We start from the raw sequence: 20377 nt of genomic DNA, 5'->3' as shown, positions 1-20377 counted from the left end.
TGGTTGAGTTTCAGGGCATTTGGACATGTTTAAAGACACTTAATCCCCCAAAAATGATGTTTCAAGTGTCCAAATGCAAAGATCTATGTTCTATAATTCATAACTAAGGCATATGAGTGATTTGGAAGGGTTTAAGGGCATGAAAACCCTAGTTTAATGAGTTTACGCCCAAGAATGATCCTTGGCCGTAAACTCCTTCAAACTTCACAAAGTTCATGTTTTAATTGTTTAGAGTCCATATCTTGAAGCCATTTAGCCATATCTAAGTCCCAAACTTGTCAAGGAGGGGTTTAAGGGCTCAAAAACCCACTTAATATGAGTTTACGGCCCATGAATGCACCATGGCCATAAACTCATGAATATGGTCACAAATCATGTTTTGAACTCGAAATTGAAGGCTAAGAAGGTTACAATACAAGCTAAGGAATGCACCTTAGAGATTTGAAGCCTTAAATTTGAGTTTTGGACCCTTAAACTTGGATTTAGGAGAGAGGTTAGAGAGAGAGTAGAGAGAGAAGGAAAAAGCTTCAAATGGATGCTAGAACACGTTTATATAGGTCTTAAAACTTGTACGCGGTGGAATTCTACCCGATACTGACGTTAAACGCAGCTTTTGGTTGCACCCGATTAAGTTACCGTCACCCGGTGGGGACATTTTTAAAACTTATGAAATAATTATATTCGGGCTAATTACGTGAGTTCCTGAGTGATTTAGACACTCATTAAATTAAAATCAACGTATAAGTTTATATAATTAACCCAAAGAGAAAACGGAACGAATTTGATAACGGCGACCTTTCGGGTAGAACGGGTTTTGGCGACGAATAATTTCAGGTTGTTACATTATCCCCCCCGTTAAAGGGAATTTCGTCCCGAAATTCAAAGAATAAGATACAGGTCATGGATTGGAATGAGATATGAGTGGATTTGTTGCCTTGGATCTTCACTTTCTCAAGTGGAATTAGGTCTCTACTGGGAGTTCTAATGAATTCTCATTATCGGGACATGCCTTGGTTTTGTACTTTGACTCTCTCTTAATCTACGATATCAATCTGTTTTCTCATCGAAGTTCCAACCCTGGACGACTTCGGTTTCCTCAAAGGAATCACTAGGGTTTCGTTGGGCAGACGTTTTTAAGGATTCGAGACGTGATGGTCTAGATAGATATTACCAAGCTCTAAGGGCATCCGAAACCTGATGATTGCAGAATCGATCTCTACGAAGATCTCAAAAGGTCTGATGTGAGACTAAACTGGACGCTCGAAAGAAACTCCCGGGAATCCTTCGGGGTAGACATTTAGAGGGAAAGGCTGCTAACTTCCCGTTTCTCAATAATCACAGAAACGAGGGATGCGTGGTAATTCTCATTGGGAAAACTTTTGAGTTCTAAGGCATAGAATGATACGGAAGTTTGATGCCAAAGATTACGAGAACCGGGTCGAGAAATAAATCTAGACGAGCGACCCTTTCGAAAGTAAAGATAACAACATGAATGAGACTCGGTCAATTCTGGTTAAACATGGCATCAAAGTATTTTCATGGAAAGTTTCCCCCTTTATAAATCGAATGGAACAGAAAAGTCCTCCGGACTGAGGATTTAATCGATAGGTACGAAGTTAGTGTTCTCTATCTCACTAGTTAGTCGTCTCGACGGTATACATTTCGATTACATGCGAAGGATTGAGTTTAGAAATTGTTCGAATAGATAGATAACAGGTTTCCCTTTTGTACCAAAATCGAAAAGAGTTGCAGGTATAAGAATTATCAAAGAGAAATATACATGTGGCAGCAGAGGGATTTGTGGTTATAGCTGTCTTGGGACAATTTCTTTTGAAGTGCCCAGCTTCACCACAATTGTAGCAGGCCGGACTGATTCCCACTCCGGATGATTGGTTTGATGGCTTGGCTGGTTTTCTGCAGGTTCGCGCAAGATGGCCCTTATTGCCACAAATGTCGCAGATCCTTTCGCGACATGGACCAGGAATGCGGTGGTGGTAGCTACACTTACTACACCAAGGAAGGGTACCAGTGTATCCACTGGCGGGAGTTTGGGTTGTGGAACCTACAGCTGAAACAGCAACAGGGGCAGTAGCAGCATGGACTGCTACCGTTTGCTATTTCTTAGAAGACCCTTGCGTACTCTGGGCCTTCCGCTTGTTCCAGGATTTCTTTTTACTTCCGCCTCCACTGGTGACTGGCTCGGGGGTAGTAGCTTCTTCATCGGAGTTGTCTTCGTGATCTATCAGGATTTTCGCAAGGCACTTAGCACTGTCATATGTGTCTGGCTTCGCAGCCAAGACATTCCCCTTTGTTGGCTGGGTCAACCCCCAGATGAACCTCTCTATCTTTTTACTCTCCGGGGTAACCATTCCTGGACAAAGTAACGCCAGATCATCAAATCTTGAGGTATAAGCAGTTATGTCGGAACCCTTCATCTTAAGGTTCCAAAGTTCGTGTTCTAGCTTCTGAAGTTCGCCCTGAGGGCAATACTCTGCGAGAAGAAGCTCCTTCATAGCTTCCCAGCCCATAACATTGGCTACAGGTAAAGTTAAAGATTTGACTCGGCCGTTCCACCAAGTCAGGGCTTTGTCTACGAAGGTACAGGTGGCAAACATGACTCTATCAGACTCCGAACAGTCACATATTTCAAAGATTGATTCGATTCTCTCAAACCGTCGGGTTAAGGCAATGACACCCCCTGTGCCATTGAAGAATGTCGGTTTCGCGTTCATGAAGTCTTTATAGGAACCCCCTTTTTGGTGTCCCTGGCTATCATCTGGGTTTTGAGTTTCACCTCCCGAACCCCTAGAGTTCAGTTGAGGTAAGAGAGCTGATATGGTAGTGGAAATGGTTGCCTGAAGTGTTTCCAAATCGATCTGAATAGGAGGTGGTGGCGGAGGAGGATTGCTGTTGTTCGTTGAGCTGGGTCTCTTTCTTGGAGGCATCTTGATCTAAAAAGATCAGGAAAGAGAGGATCATAAGTCCTCTGAATTGAATCAAGAGATATGGGACATGAGATATCTCATCAAGGCAAATATAGCATCATACTAAGCGATAAAGCAGAGAGGAGTTATCAAGATAGCACATTTTATCGCTAGAGAAATAATCAAGGAATAACGCGTATACAAGGATTTCGACAAAGGATCGGCTCGAGAAATACTCCCATAGTATTTCATGGTTCGCTGCAGCGATGATTCGTTGTTTGGGATATTAGGTAAGTTTTAGGTATGCCGCATGCCACAGTCACTCCCAAGCACATGTTGGCCGTGTCTCGAATGAATATAGTTGGCCAGGCTATATTGACCCTAGACACGACTACATAACTACCCAGGTTTAATCGCAGTGTACAACACCCGTTTACTTATGTTTTGTTCTACTTATAGTTACGGATTTCGACGGCTCGGCATACTTAAATACTTTTGAAAATACTTATATTTTGTAGGATACTTTTAGTTCAGAGCACTTAGGCCCCTTAATGTTTATAGTTTTATACCATGTAAGGTTTGGTATACTCTGTTCACTATAAACAAGGGCTCTGATACCAATCTGTCACACCCCGAAAACCAAAGGCGGAAACATTCCCGGGGTTGACTCCACGTTGAGTATCAAATCCAATGTACATAGTAATCACAGTGAACAACCATTACATTACATATATATGAAAGTTTACATTTGGTTCAAAAGTAAATTGTACAAAAGTTATACATATATCATATGAACAAAAGAGACGAGTCTTCAAAGCACTCCGTCTTCACCAAAAGATATCGCCGGGTACCTGTCTAACTTGGACCTGAGAATACAAGCAGTTTGAAAATCAGCATAAAGCTGGTGAGTTCATAAGCGGTTTTGTTTTGTGAAAATGTTTCGGTTTCCTTTAGTTTTCTGAAAAGGTTTGATATCCAAGAAAATCTCATATTTTCTTATGTAAAGTAGTTAAGTTATCTTTCGTTACAGTTCTGTTACAGATATAAGTTAACCCCAGGAAAATCCCATATTTTCCTAAATGTAAGATTGATTAAGTAACACATAGTATAGTTTAATATACAAAACTATAATTTAGACGAACTGTATATAGAAAGTATTTTGAAAACCTTGGGACTAACATCCCGAACCAGTTTATAGATAATTCGATAAAGACCATGGGATCACTATCCCGAAAATAGATATAAGATAGCTTGATAAACCATAGGATCACTATCCCGAAACTAGATATATGATAGATTGATAAAATCATGGGATTATCATCCCGTATAAGATTTAGCTTCAAAACCATGGGATTACCATCCCGAACGAGATATAGACACAAGATCATGGGATTATCATCCCGAATAAGATATAGACATAAAACCATGGGATTACTATCCCGAACGAGATATAGATACAAGACCATGGGATTATCATCCCGAACAAGATATAGATACAAGACCATGGGATTATCATCCCGAACAAGATATAGATTCTAAACAAAATCCTAGCTGTGAATAAGTTTATATTAATACGTATTGTGAGTCGGGTAACCATGCTGATATGACAACGAGACCTCCTTGACATTAGTCAGACGTCGAATGATATACAGAATTTGTCACCCCAGGCGTGCCCGCCTAACTGTAGCTAGCAGTTAAGGTGTGGGATTGTCAGTCCCGAATAGATCTATTCACAAATTCCTCGCTTTCCCTCCAGGAGACTCTGGTTACACTTCCGGAGAGGATTTAGATGATCATCCATAAAGGGTAGTGACTATCTCACAAGCTAGTATTAAACTATTCACATGATTCTCATACGATAACAGACATACAAAGATTTTAAATATGATACAGTGAAAATAGTTACATACAGGAAACTATCTGGCAATACATTCAAATGATACGGAGATAAACTGAATCAGACATAGTTTATCAAATAACTTTATACAGATATCAGTACATGATATAAAGAGAAATATAGAACCCCAAATTATTCCCATAATAATTTGATTAGTTTGGTTATTTTCTTAACTAAAATCCATTTAGTTGAAATTGATAAATCATTCCTTATGCTTAACATAATACATAAGGAGTAAAAGAGTTTATAAGTTGCCAGATATTATTTGAAATACATCAATGTTATAATTCGAAAACAGTTATAGTTTTGCTTGTATTCCCCCCCTGAAAACATTGAAAAACACTGAAAAAGGCGTAGGGGTATGAACTCACCGGACGAGAAATGTGACGATTTGGATGCTAAGAGTTGATCCGGGGCTTGTAAATACACGAGGTTCCTAATTATAATGTAAAGATACACATTTGTATCTAATTAGGACTTAGTTTATTCGTATGATAGGGACACTTGCTTCAAGTCGCGAAAACACTCTGATACGAGTGTTTGGAGGGACCCGGGTGGCGTTTAAGGACGTGAATGATGCAAGGGACTTAGGAAATGAGTTGGGACTTCAAAGGAACACCCCCTTTAGGGAGTTTACAGCCACAAGACCCATTCCCCGTGAGTTTACGGCCGTAAACTCATGGTGGGGTCAAATATGGGCAAAAATGACTTCAAACACTTAGGGGAATTATTTCTAGGTTTGGTTCAATGTCTTGGAATGGATTTTTATCATCAAAATGACACATTTTAGGGAGTTTACGGCCTAGTATGGTCTCATGGCCGTAAACTCCTATAAATCCATGAAAAGTTGTGTTTTTGGATCCCAAACTAATCACATGTGATTGCTAAAATTGTACCAAAGCTTATATGCATTTGTTTGAAATTTTGAAGGGATTTTTGGAGTTTACGGCCAATGAGACCCTTCTCATGGCCGTAAACTCTCATAGAGAGTAAATCCTTGTGTTTTAATGCCAAAAACTTGTTTGTATGGACTTCTAAAATTCATTCCAAGGCTTTAGGGGTGGTTTAATGACATTTTGACATGGTTTTATGAGTTTACGGCCAAAGGCTATGTGCTTAGGCCGTAAACTCCTAAATGTGATGCATTTGATGTGTTTAAGGCCTCCAAACCATTTTTAGATGATTCTAGGATTTACCACAAGGTCATTGGTTGAGTTTCAGGGCATTTGGACATGTTTAAAGACACTTAATCCCCCAAAAATGATGTTTCAAGTGTCCAAATGCTAAGATCTATGTTCTATAATTCATAACTAAGGCATATGAGTGATTTGGAAGGGTTTAAGGGCATGAAAACCCTAGCTTAATGAGTTTACGGCCCAAGAATGATCCTTGGCCGTAAACTCCTTCAAACTTCACAAAGTTCATGTTTTAATTGTTTAGAGTCCATATCTTGAAGCCATTTAGCCATATCTAAGTCCCAAACTTGTCAAGGAGGGGTTTAAGGGCTCAAAAACCCACTTAATATGAGTTTACGGCCCATGAATGCTCCATGGCCGTAAACTCATGAATATGGTCACAAATCATGTTTTGAACTCGAAATTGAAGGCTAAGAAGGTTACAATACAAGCTAAGGAATGTACCTTAGAGATTTGAAGCCTTAAATTTGAGTTTTGGACCCTTAAACTTGGATTTAGGAGAGAGGTTAGAGAGAGAGTAGAGAGAGAAGGAAAAAGCTTCAAATGGATGCTAGAACACGTTTATATAGGTCTTAAAACTTGTACGCGGTGGAATTCTACCCGATACCGACGTTAAACGCAGCTTTTGGTCGCACCCGATTAAGTTACCGTCACCCGGCGGGGACATTTTTAAAACTTATGAAATAATTATATTCGGGCTAATTACGTGAGTTCCTGAGTGATTTAGACACTCATTAAATTAAAATCAACGTATAAGTTTATATAATTAACCCAAAGAGAAAACGGAACGAATTTGATAACGGCGACCTTGCGGGTAGAACGGGTTTTGGCGACGAACAATTTCAGGTTGTTACAACCTTGGTGCAAGTTAGGCACTTGCCCACAAAGGTAGCAATCTCTGCTTTCATGTTCGGCCAACAATGCAGTTTCTTGAGGTCCAGATACATCTTATCTGAACCTGTATGAATGAAGTATCGTGTCTTGTGGGCTTCGTTCATGACAACCTCTCGGAAGCCAGCAAACTTTGGTGTCTATATCCGGTTCATGAAATAACAAACTCTGTCATCCTTGATTTCTAAGTTTTTCTCCATTCCTCTTAAGGCTTCATATGTCACATTATCCGGCTTCAAAGCTTCTAATTGAGCCTCCTTGATTTGAGTGGATAGATGTGAATGGATTGTCATGGTTAGTGCTTTCACTCTACAACCTGAGTTCTCCTTTCGGCTAAGGGCATATGCTACTACATTGGCTTTACCGGGATGATAGCGAATTTCATATTCACAATCATTGAGTAGCTCTACCGATCGTCGCTATCTCATGTTAAGTTCTTTCTAATCAACGATGTGTTGAAGGCTTTTGTGGTCGGTGAAGATAGTGTATTTTGTACCGTAGAGGTAATGTCTCCAGATCTTCAGAGCAAACACTGTTGGATAAGGTGTCTAAGTCCATAACTATTTCGGGCATGTACTTGACCCGACCCGGCATGGTCCATTTGGGTTGCATGGCACCATGCAATTGGATAGACTAAATGAGAGAAATAACACTTGGAGATTATTAATATATTATAAGTTCTAATATATTAATAATATTATTTGATTAGTTGATCAAAGAATTAATTTGGAATTAATTAAGTGATCAAAGGATAACTAATTAAATATATGGGTTGATTGTGTAAATCATCCATATCTTGTATAGTGGGCTAAGAAGCTCCATGGATTATCAAGTTGGGTTCTACCCATAGGATGCTCCATGGATGCTCCATGGGAGTTACAAACCCATGGGTCATGGAAATGAAGAGTCATGACACATTAGGGTTTACATGGTGTAACCCTAGATGTGTCAACACTATATAAGAAGCATATTCTCCACCAAAATCGGCACTACTACTAAGAAACAAGAGAGCTTGGCCGATTTTGAGAAGTGTGTTATCTCAAGAGTCTTTCCAAGAGCATTTGGTGTTGTGTGAAGCATTTGAGGCATCACACTTGGGGTGCTAGGCTCACAAGGTTTCAAGGAACACAAGCAACAACAAGGTAAGTTATTCTATCTATGATTCAAGTTAAAATTGTTCCCCATGTATGCTAGATAGGAATATAACCTTGGAATTCAACTTTGCATGATAATTAGACAAACATAGATCCAAGGTTATTAGGGTTGCATGTACACTTAGGAAGTGTTAGAATGCTCAAAACCCAACAGTGGTATCAGAGCCTAGGCTTGTTTGTTTGTTATTTGTGCTTAAAAGTTGAAGAAAGTCGAAAATCTTGCTGTCTGACTGATGGACTCGGCGAGTCCATGGGGAGGACTCGGCGAGTTCATGTGTATCTTCAACCTACTCGGCGAGTAGGTTTATGCACTCGGCGAGTAGGGTCGACAGAGTGCAGAATTTCGACTTGAGTTGCTGGAAATGGATTAGAATCATTACCCTAAAATGTTTTGGTACTTGAAAACTTATTTTAGAAGGTGTAATGTGTTTTCTAATTCATTTACAACAACTAGTTATCAAAATTACAAAGATTAAATGTGATTTTGATTCTTGAAAGTGTTCATATTCATGTTCTTGTTCTTATGATGTTTAGATGATCATAGGAATTATTTGTAACCTATGTGGTAGATTAATTCATGATCATAATGTGTTTTAATGGAGTCCATAACTTGTCCTCAAGTTATGGAAAACCAAAAGTCTCTTGGATTAAAAAAAACCATTAAAAGAACACAAGAGTTAGAAAAATGAAAAGTTCTCATTTTATTACTCTATTAAACTCATAAGTTACAAGAAATGAAAAGTTTTGAAAGTTTACAAAACTTGCCCTCAAGTTTTGGAACAAGTAAAGTTAAGTTAAAACTTTAGTTCCAACCCCTAGAATTTTAAAAGTTAAAATTCAACCCTTATACTTATATTATTATGATTTAATAATTATATATATATGTATAAGAACAAAGTCGTCTTACCGCTAGTACGCCTCATTCACGAAGCCGGTCTATAAGGTGGGTATAAGGTTGTTGCCTATAAAATGGTGACTTAATGGGTGTCCACTCTCACCCACCGCTTGCTTGATCGGTGGAGGGTCGTTAGCCGAACGGGTAAGACAAGGACTTATTAATTCTCATTCAAAGTATGATGAATATTATAAAGTAACTAAATGTTTTATTTAATTCCCAATCTTAGTTACTTTAGGAAAAATGTGAATAAGGTGCTATTCCATGAAATTACACTTTACACTTTGATTAAGTCGTTGGTGGAGCGTGTGTGGTTAACCGGCACACTAACTTGGACTTAACAAGGTAGGTAAAGGGTGACTTAGGGTTTATTATAGTATCGATGGAGCGTGTGTGGTTAACCGGCACATCGATTGAGTGATAAACTTTAAGGGTACCAAGTGATTTGCATGGTTACTTCACACCTCGTTTTGTGATCCTCGGTATCCCAGTCACAAAACTTGGAGGGCACACTCGAGATTGAAACATGCCTTTGAAAAGTTCATTGAATCTCAAAGAATCTAGGAATTTCTAAGAACCATTCAAAAAACCTAATAGTAAAATATTGCGGTTTTCGTGGTGGAAATTGGTGAATCGTCATTCACCTACCTTTCAAATATGATATAGCTTAGATTACGGCATACCTCTTCTAAGTTATATTATATTGTGATTGGATCCTAGCCTTAATATTACATTTGGGTGTTTTATTAAGGACTCTCTTATATCTAAACTAATCTTGTCCTCTCTCCTTCAGATGTCTTTCAACAATGCTTCTGGCTCTAATCCTAATGGCTCCTTTTCCCTTATGAACTTGTGTGGGAAAGTCACCTTTGATGGATCCAACTTTAATGAGTGGATCAGAAACATCAGAATGATTACCCGCTACGAGGACAAAGAATATGTCCTTGACAAGGAGCTTAAGGAGATTAATGAGTCCACTGCAACTCCTCAGGAGATCGCTGAATTTCGGGCGCATGAAAGGGATGCTACGAAAGTGGCTTGCATCATGACTGCCACGATGACAGCGGAACTCCAAAAGTCTTATGAAGATTTCTACCCTTATGACATGCACCAAGATTTGATGGAAAGATACCATCAAAGTGCAAGACAAGAGAGGTATGAGATCATCTGCTCCATGATAACAACCATGATGAAGGACGGGGAATCCGTCACGAGCCACATGCAGAAAATGCAAAGGTATGTGGATCGTTTGCTGAAGCTTAATGTGAACTTCCCGGAGGATCTTGCAATAGATATTATTTTGCATTCCTTACCATCGTGCTATGATCAATTCCGCATGACATATCACATGAACAAGGAAGAAGTCACCCTCAGCAAACTTCAGGGACTTCTCAAGACCGCAGAAACAGGTCTTAAGGGGAAGTCGGTTGCTATCACTCCTACTCAAAACTCTACTCCGGTTTTGGCAATTGGGAAGAATCGAGGGAGGAAGAGAAAGAGCTTTTCTAAGGGTACCAAGGCTCGGACCCTTGATGGCTCTTCTTCAAGTAGAACCAAGAAAGGTTTCGTTACTCCTTCTTCTGACCCAAAAGAGGCTGAATGCTTCTATTGCCATGAAAAAGCTCATTGGAAGCGGAACTGCCCAAAATACCAGCAAGATGTGAAGGATGGGAAAGTTAAACCCAACCATGCAGGTATTTACACTATCATTTCTAATAACTCACCCCATTCTAATTCTTGGGTCCTTGATACCGGGTGTGGTATTCACATTTGTTGTGACTTGCAGGGACTAAGAAGAAGTGAGGATGTGGAGCAAGGAAGGATAAACTTGATCATGGGGAATAGGAAAGTTATACCTGTTACCAAGATTGGAGTTTATACTTTATCGCTAAGTAGTGGGTTTAGTTTAGATTTGAATAAGTGTTGTTATTCGCCAGGAATGGCAAGAAATATTATTTCCTTTCATGCTTTGTACAAACAAGGGTTTACCTTTTCATTTAATAATGAAGTTGGTTCTATAGAAGTTTTCTATAATAATGTCTTTTATTTTAAAGCATTACCTTGTGATGGTGTGTATGAAGCAATATCTGTTGTAGATAACTTGGGAAATAATGTTTTGTGTATTGATTCTACTAATAATAACTTGGATAAAGCATCTTTATGGCATTGTCGTCTTGGACATATAAGCAAGAAACGCATAGGCCAACTCCAAAAGGATGGAGTCTTGGAGTCGTTTGACCTAAAGTCAGATGATAGTTGCGAATCATGCTTACTTGGAAAAATGACAAAGTCACCCTTCACAGGTTCATGTGAGAGGGGTGAAGGTTTGTTGGACCTTATACACACGGATGTGTGTGGACCATTCAAACATGCCACAAGGGATGCTAATCGTTATTATTTGACTTTTACTGATGATTATAGTAGATATGGATATGTCTACTTGATCAAGCATAAGTCAGAGACTTTCGAGAGGTTTAAGGAATTTAAACAGGAAGTCGAGAATCAATTGGGCAGGAACATTAAGATGCTTCGATCCGATCGTGGTGGTGAGTATCTTAGTTCAGAGTTCCTCGACTATCTAAGGGAATGTGGGATAGTCTCACAATTGACACCTCCCAGGACACCACAGTTGAATGGTGTGGCTGAGAGGCGTAATCGAACCTTGTTGGATATGGTTCGTTCCATGATGAGTCGAGCTACGCTACCAATCTCATTCTGGGGGTATGCCTTAGAGACTGCCGCCCATATCCTCAATCTAGTCCCTACAAAGAAAGTTGCCAAAACTCCTCACGAGATGTGGACTGGTAAAGTACCTAAACTAGACCACATCAAGATTTGGGGTTGCGAGGCTTTCGTGAGACGCGAGACTCATGATAAGCTCGAACCTCGAAGCGAGAGGTGTATTTTCATCGGCTACCCACAACATTCCTTTGGTTACCTCTTCTACAGACCTAGTGACAATGTGGTCTTTGTAGCAAGAAGAGGAGTCTTTCGAGAAAGAGAGTTTATAAGCCAAGGAGACAGTGGGAGGCAAATTGATCTTGAAGAAATTCAAGAATCAAGCGGTGAAGGAACTTCAAACTCTAGCCCTCAACTTGAGGAGGAAACTCCTGTTGAGCAAATTGACAAATCTGTACCTCTGAGACGTTCCACGAGAGTTAGGAGTGCACCTGAGCATTACTATGGATTCCATATTACTGCAGAAGGTGAGACACTTATTAGTGATGAAACACTAGTAAGTCAAGATGACCCTAACAGCTACGAGGAAGCCATGGCAGGCCCCGAGTCTGCTAAATGGAAAGAGGCTATGGATAGCGAGATACAATCCATGTATGACAATCAAGTTTGGAACTTGGTTGAAAATGTACCAGGTCGTAAGACAGTAGGGTGCAAATGGGTCTTCAAGAAGAAGACCGACATGGATGGTAAAGTACACACTTATAAGGCTAGACTGGTTGCAAAGGGCTTCTCTCAAATTCCTGGAGTGGACTATGATGAGACTTTTTCTCCGGTAGCCAAGATTAAGTCTATTCGGGTTCTGTTAGCCATAGCTGCATTTCATGATTATGAAATATGGCAGATGGATGTCAAAACCGCTTTCCTTAATGGGAAGTTGGCTGAAGATGTTTACATGAGTCAGCCAGAGGGTTTTGTCAGCAACGAGTACCCTAATAGAGTGTGTAAGCTTGAGAAATCCATTTATGGATTGAAGCAAGCACCTCGCAGATGGAATCTTTACTTTGATGAAAAGGTCAAGGAATTTGGCTTTTCTAGGAGTGAAGATGAATCTTGTGTGTATGTCAAGGCTAGTGGGAGTATAGTTAGCTTTTTGGTATTGTATGTGGATGACATACTACTCATAGGAAACGACATTCCAACCCTGCAGGAAGTAAAGTCCTGGCTTGGGAAGTGTTTCGCTATGAAGGACCTTGGTGAAGCTGCCTATATTCTGGGGATAAGAATCTTGAGAGATCGGAGTAAAAGACTAATTGGACTTAGTCAGAGTACCTACTTGGATAAGGTGCTGAAGAGATTCAGCATGCAGGATTCCAAGAAAGGAGAGTTACCCATCCAGAGTAACATCAGATTGAGTAAGACACAAAGCCCTAGCACTGAGGCTGAGATAGCAGAAATGAGTCGAACACCTTATGCTTCGGCTGTAGGATCGATCATGTATGCTATGACGTGTACTCGACCCGATGTAGCTTTTGCCTTGAGCATGGTTAGCAGGTATCAGGCGAACCCTGGCAAGGCACACTGGACTGCGGTAAAGAATATCCTCAAGTACCTACGGAGGACTAAGGACTGGGTCCTTACCCTCGGTGGGAGTGATGACTTGAGAGTTGTAGGGTATAGTGATGCTAGCTTCCAGACTGATAGGGATAGTTTCCGCTCTCAGTCGGGCTGGGTCTTTACCCTAAACGGAGGAGCAATTTCTTGGAAGAGTTCCAAGCAAGAGACAGTGGCTGATTCTACTTGTGAATCAGAGTATATTGCAGCTAGTGAAGCAGCAAAGGAAGCGATATGGCTGAAGAACTTCATTGGAGACCTTGGAGTTGTACCAGCTATTAAAGAGCCAATGGAAATTTTCTGTGATAGTGAAAGTGCTGTTGCCTTAGCCAAGGAACCAAGGGATCATGGGAGATCCAGACACATCGACAGAAAATACCATTTCATTAGACATCGGATCGAAGAAGGACTCCTCGTGGCAAAGAGGGTATCATCGGATGAGAACCCAGCAGATCCCCTCACGAAGGGACTGAGTAGGGTTAAGCATCTCCAGCATGCTCGGAGCATAGGGCTGAAGGATGATATAAGTTTTAGTAGTTAGATAACTCAGAAATTTGTAAAGTGTAATTGACATTTGATGATGAATAAAAGGTGTTTTATTTATGAGTAAAGTGTTGCTATCTCTTGTCAATTGTTTACTATATTTCTTTTGCATGTTTTGACTTCCAGAATAATTTTGTTTGGTGTAACATATTATTCAAACCTCCACAGTCGGTCATATGTCGGAAGTAGGTATGAATCAAGACTGTCATGATGGGTTGTAGAGGTCTAAGGTGTTGGACAAGGCTACAACAATCATGAGTGCTCATAAGTTCTGAGTATTGGACTCAACCCACGCTCACTGGAATCACTTCATGGAATTCTATCTCGAGTGATCGTGAGACGGTAATATCATATAAGTCTTCAAACCTAGAGATATGATTTGTTACTTACGAGTTGGTTATGCATTGACTGTACGAAACCGCATTGGTAACTCGATGTTATAAAACGTACTTTTGTGTGTAATTCAATGAGTGGTAGAACAAACATATGAGTCGAAGTTTATCTGTTCCTTCTTGGATTAGAAGCTGATATCTGGGCCCCTCGATGATTTTGTTTTGACCCATGTACCGGGCCCGGTCAGAACTAAGTTGATGTGTTCAATTGAGTTCTATGTCAAACAAATCGGAAATCGGGAAACAAATGCTGGACAATAAGCAAGACTATGTTCCATGTATTTGTCCGGCTGATATCTAGAACGGAGGATTATATGATCACTTATCTTAAATGGCGTACCATCATCTTCTCAAGTTTCGAGAAACCTTGTAAAGAGCTACGATTGCCGGTCGGTTCCTGAAGTACTAGAGATATAGTTATTAGACTTATCCAAGTGGGAGACTGTTGGATAAGGTGTCTAAGTCCATAACTATTTCGGGCATGTACTTGACCCGACCCGGCATGGTCCATTTGGGTTGCATGGCACCATGCAATTGGATAGACTAAATGAGAGAAATAACACTTGGAGATTATTAATATATTATAAGTTCTAATATATTAATAATATTATTTGATTAGTTGATCAAAGAATTAATTTGGAATTAATTAAGTGATCAAAGGATAACTAATTAAATATATGGGTTGATTGTGTAAATCATCCATATCTTGTATAGTGGGCTAAGAAGCTCCATGGATTATCAAGTTGGGTTCTACCCATAGGATGCTCCATGGATGCTCCATGGGAGTTACAAACCCATGGGTCATGGAAATGAAGAGTCATGACACATTAGGGTTTACATGGTGTAACCCTAGATGTGTCAACACTATATAAGAAGCATATTCTCCACCAAAATCGGCACTACTACTAAGAAACAAGAGAGCTTGGCCGATTTTGAGAAGTGTGTTATCTCAAGAGTCTTTCCAAGAGCATTTGGTGTTGTGTGAAGCATTTGAGGCATCACACTTGGGGTGCTAGGCTCACAAGGTTTCAAGGAACACAAGCAACAACAAGGTAAGTTATTCTATCTATGATTCAAGTTAAAATTGTTCCCCATGTATGCTAGATAGGAATATAACCTTGGAATTCAACTTTGCATGATAATTAGACAAACATAGATCCAAGGTTATTAGGGTTGCATGTACACTTAGGAAGTGTTAGAATGCTCAAAACCCAACAAACACTACTGCCCCTAACTTAAGATCATGAGTGGTCTAATTGACTTCATGTGCTTGAAGCTATCTTGAGGCGTAATCAATAACCTTTCCTTGATGCATGAGGATACAGCCTAGCCCCTGATAGGATGCATCACAATACACCACAAATCTTATGTACCTTCAGGAAGAGACAAGCTAGGCACACTGCACAAGGCTTGTTTCAGCATTCTGAATGTAGTGTCTTGTTTCTCTTCCTAGCTAAAAGTTATTCCCTTATAAGTCAGGGCGGTAAGCGTTTTAGCAATTCTGGAGAACTTTTGTATGAACCCGCGGTAGTAGCCAGCAAGTCCTAAAAATTGAGGGATCTCAGAAGGTGTTCTGGGTGCTGACCAGTTCTCGATCGCCTTAATTTTGGAAGGGTCCACGTGTATTCCTTCTCTGTTGACCACATGACCAAGGAAGTTTACCTTCCTAATCCAAAATTCACACTTGGAGAATTTTGCATAAAGCTTTTCCACCCTCAATGTTTCTAAGACTTGTCTTAGGTGTTGTCTATGATCTCCCTTACTTCTCGAGTAGATAAGTGTATCGTCTATGAATACTATCACAAATTTATCTAAGAAGGGTCATCACACCCGATTCATTAAATCCATGAATACTACGGGTGCATTCATTAGACTGAAGGGCATCACTACAAACTCGTAGTGACCGTAATGAGTTCGGAATGCTATTTTAGGAACATGGTTGTCATGAACTCGTAACTAGTGATACCTCAATCTCTGGTCTATGTTTGAAAAGTAGCTGGCTCCTTGGAGTTGATCGAAGTGGTCATCTATTCGCAGAAGAGGGTGTCGGTTCTTAATAGTGAGCTTGTTCAGTTCGTGCTAGTCTATGCACATGCGAAACGATCCGTCTTTCTTTTTCACAAACAAGGTCGGTGCTCCCCAGGGTGATGAGTTTGGCCTGATAAATCTGTTACTGAGCAATTCATTTAATTGGCTGGATAATTCTTGCATTTCTGCTGACGCTAGGCAATACGGGGATTTGGCTATGGGGGTAACTCCAGGAATTAAGTCGATTCGGAACTTGACTAGACGTTCGGGAGGAACTCATGGAAGATCCTCGGGGAAGATATCAGGAAAATTACAAACTTTAGGAATGCTCTCGAGGTCTTTTACTTCTTGTTTTTCGTTGACAACATGGACTAGGAATGCGTGACACTCTTTTCGTAGGTATTTTTGGGCTTTATTGCATGAAATGATATGAAGGTTCGAGCTGACTTTGCCACCGTATATAACGAGGGCATCGTCATTTGGCAGGTTGAGGCGAATGGCTTTTTCATAGCAAAGGATGTCAGCACGATGGGGACTCAACCAGTCCATGCCAATAATGACGTCAAATCTTTTTATGGAGACCGACTTAAGGTCGATTGGGAAAGAATAGTCGTTTAGAGTGAGGGTACATCCTATGAATATGTCGTTAGCGCTCTCTTTCTTCACGTTAGCCATTTCGACAATGAATGTTTCTTTTAGTGGTTGTGATTTTTGTTTGAGTAAGTGCTTAAATTTGTGGCTAACAAAGTTCCTCTCCGCACCACTATCAAATAGTATGAATACATAAGAGTTACCGAGAAGGAAGATACCTATAACTACTGAGGGGTCTGCTATTATTGGATTAGATGTCTAAGCCCATAACTATTATTGGTATGTAATTGACCCGAGAGTAGCATGGTCCATTTGGGTTGCATAACACCTGGCAATTTGTTAGGATGGACTCTTGAGAGAAGGTTATATATGATTTATTAATATATTATAAGTTGTAATATATTAATATTAAATCATATGATTTAATTAGTATTGATCAAAAATTAGTTTGGAATTAATTTAGTGATCAAAAGAGAATAATTAACCCCGCGACTAATTATGGTAATTGGTTATACTTATCTATGTTGGGCTTATGATCCATATTGGACTAAGTTTATGTATAGATACATAAAGAGTTGGGCCACGTGTAGCATAGATTATAAAACCCATGGGTATGGATTTGGGTTATACCCATGACCCTTGGAATCCTACATATAAATATGTGCTCTATAGCTAAAAAAACACCTACACATGTTCTTGGAGTTCATGGAGGTGTTTTTTGGTGCATGGAAATTCTCTCTCAAGATTCACCTTTGTCCAAGGTGAGTTGTGATTCCATTTGAGGTGCAACACTTGGGGCACTAAGTTCTTAAAGGCCAAAGTCTTCCTAGCAACATCAACAACATCAAGAGGTATGTCTTAAACGTGTCTTATTATACATATGTTATTTGTATGCTAGTTGTAGTCTTAAAGCTTTGGAAACCATATGCATGTATAATTAGAGAAAACATAGATCCAAAGCTTTTAGGGTTGTATGTGCACCATAGGATGTTGTAGTATACAAAACCCAATAGTAGTATTAGAGCCTAGGGTTGTTTTCAATTATACTTGATGCTACATGTTTTTTTCTAAAGTTGAAATTCTGCGACTTTTACATATGACTGCTCACCAAGACGTGTCAGTCTTTACCATGATGTGGTGATGCACCTGTGTGTAGAATTTCAGGTTTTTGCTTGCTATGGGATGAGTATCATTACCTTAAACTGTTTTTGAACCTAGAAATTTGTTTTCTAATATGATAATGTTCTTGCGTGTCTAACTGAAAGATATTTGTCATAGTTTCAAGATTTTATTAGTTTATGTAATACCCTAATTTCTTGTAGATTGTTGATATGAATTATCTTGTTATTATGAGTTTAATCTAGATCATGGAAAAATTATTAGATTATTGTGTTAATTGGAATATTTTATTTTAATGGTTTTTATGAACTCCATAACTTATCCTCAAGTTATCGAAAATGAATGGTTTTTCATTTAAAAAGCACATTAAGTCTCATAGGTTATGAAAAATGGAAGAGTCTCTATTTTTAATGTCATCATAAAATATTTATTTATGTCTTCCATAACTTGCCTTCAAGTTATGGAACTTGAAAAGTCTTCCATAAAAACCATATTAAACTCATAAGTTATGGAAACCAAAAGTTTTTTAATTGTTCAAAACTTGCCCTCAAGTTTTCTAATTTGTAAAGTTTCCCCGCATTAATACTTTAATTCCAAATTAAACCCTTAGAATTTTAAAAGTTAAAATTCAATCCTTATCCTATTATAATATTATAGGTTTAATATATATATATATATATATATATATATATATATATATATATATATATATATTAGAGTAAGTCAGTATTACCGTTAGTAGGCCTCATTTACAAAGTCGGTCTAAAAGGTGGGTATAAGGTTACGACCCATAAAATGGCAGTTTAATGGGTGTCCACTCTCACCCACCGCTTCCTTGACTGGTGGAGGATCGTTAGCCAAACGGGTAGGACAGGACATTCATTCTCCCTTCACTAAAAGTATAATGATAAATATAAAGTAACCAAACTTTATTAAATTCCCAATCTTAGTTACTTTAGGAAAATGTGAATTTCCTGCTAACCCATGAAATTACACTTTGCACCCTGTTAAGTCGTTAGTGGAGCGTGTGTGGTTAACCGGCACACTAATCTAGGATTGACAGTGCGTGGCAAAGGGTAGCTTGATGTTAATCATAAATCAATGGAGTGTGTATAGTTAACCGGTACATTGATTAGGTGGTTGTAACATTGTGTCACACCCCAAAACCGGAACGGTGGAAACGTTCTGGGGTGGATGACGTCAGGTCAAGTATCACAACACATGCATTATAGTAATAAAAGTACAACAAAACATCGCATTAATAGTAATAGTTTTACATGGTTTACATACAATACATCAAAGTAATACAAGTAAGTATAATAAGTATAGCCTGGTACTAAGCTATCTTCATCAACAGCTCTGGGAATGTACCTGTCTAATGCTGACCTGAGAATACAAGTTATATGAAAAGCGAGTATCAGCATTTTTACAAATGCTGGTGAGTTCATAAGTATTTAGTGTCATTTTATCCAAATAACTTTAATAAAAGTGGTAGTTTTAGGGTATCCATTTCATTAGTGTCTTTTCCAGAAAATCCAATATTTTCTTTAATAAAAGCAGTCTTCTACCAAGACTAGACGGAGTTATGTGGCAAAAAGGTACTTTTCCCTTAATCGCTATCATTATCAAAATACAGAATTTGATTATTAAGAAAGCAGGAGAAATCAGGGAAAATAACATATGCCTCAGCAGTGAAGACTGCTGACTAAGGCAAGAGGAATCATAGACTCAAGGAGAGTATCGAACGAACGACATGCCTGGCTCAGTCTAACAAAAGAGACACAAACCCCAGACGGTACCAAATGAAAGGTACGGCTAGCAAGGTCTAAAAACAGAGAATATAGACCCTAGACAGTACCAAATGAAAGATACAGCTAGTAAGGTCTAAAACAAAGATTACAGACCCCAGACAGTATCAAATGAAAGATACAACTAGCAAGGTCTAAAACAAAGATTACAGACCCCATACAGTATCAAATGAAAGATACAACTAGCAAGGTCTAAAACAAAGATTACAGACCCCAGACAGTATCAAATGAAAGATACAGCTAGTAAGGTCTAAAAACAGTGTGACTCTGAGAGTGGGTTTCCAGCATACAATGTAAATTGCTGGTGAAATACCATTACCTTAAGGCCATGAATTATAAGATAACCTGGGATACTCGTAACCATACTAACCGACACTAGAGTACCTGACGCCCTACAAGCGTCTATAAAATATGACATTTGTCACCCCTTGGCTTGGTGGGCCGTGGACTATAGCTAGTAGTCAGGGTGCGGGGGTGTGAATCCCGTATAGATCTATACACACAATGTCTGCTCTCCCTACAGGAGACTCTGGTTACCAACTAGACGACGGAGAAGGCCATGTCCCGAAGATGCATCCCAATTAGTGGGTTGTGGGTTTCATATGTAAGTGTTGAACTAGAGGTAGAGACTCATAACTGGACTGACTAG

The sequence above is a fragment of the Lactuca sativa genome, chromosome 4 (assembly GCF_002870075.4).
Source record: "Lactuca sativa cultivar Salinas chromosome 4, Lsat_Salinas_v11, whole genome shotgun sequence".
NCBI lineage: Eukaryota > Viridiplantae > Streptophyta > Magnoliopsida > Asterales > Asteraceae > Lactuca > Lactuca sativa.
The sequence above is the reverse complement of the archived record's forward strand: the minus strand, read 5'-3'. Positions refer to the sequence as shown.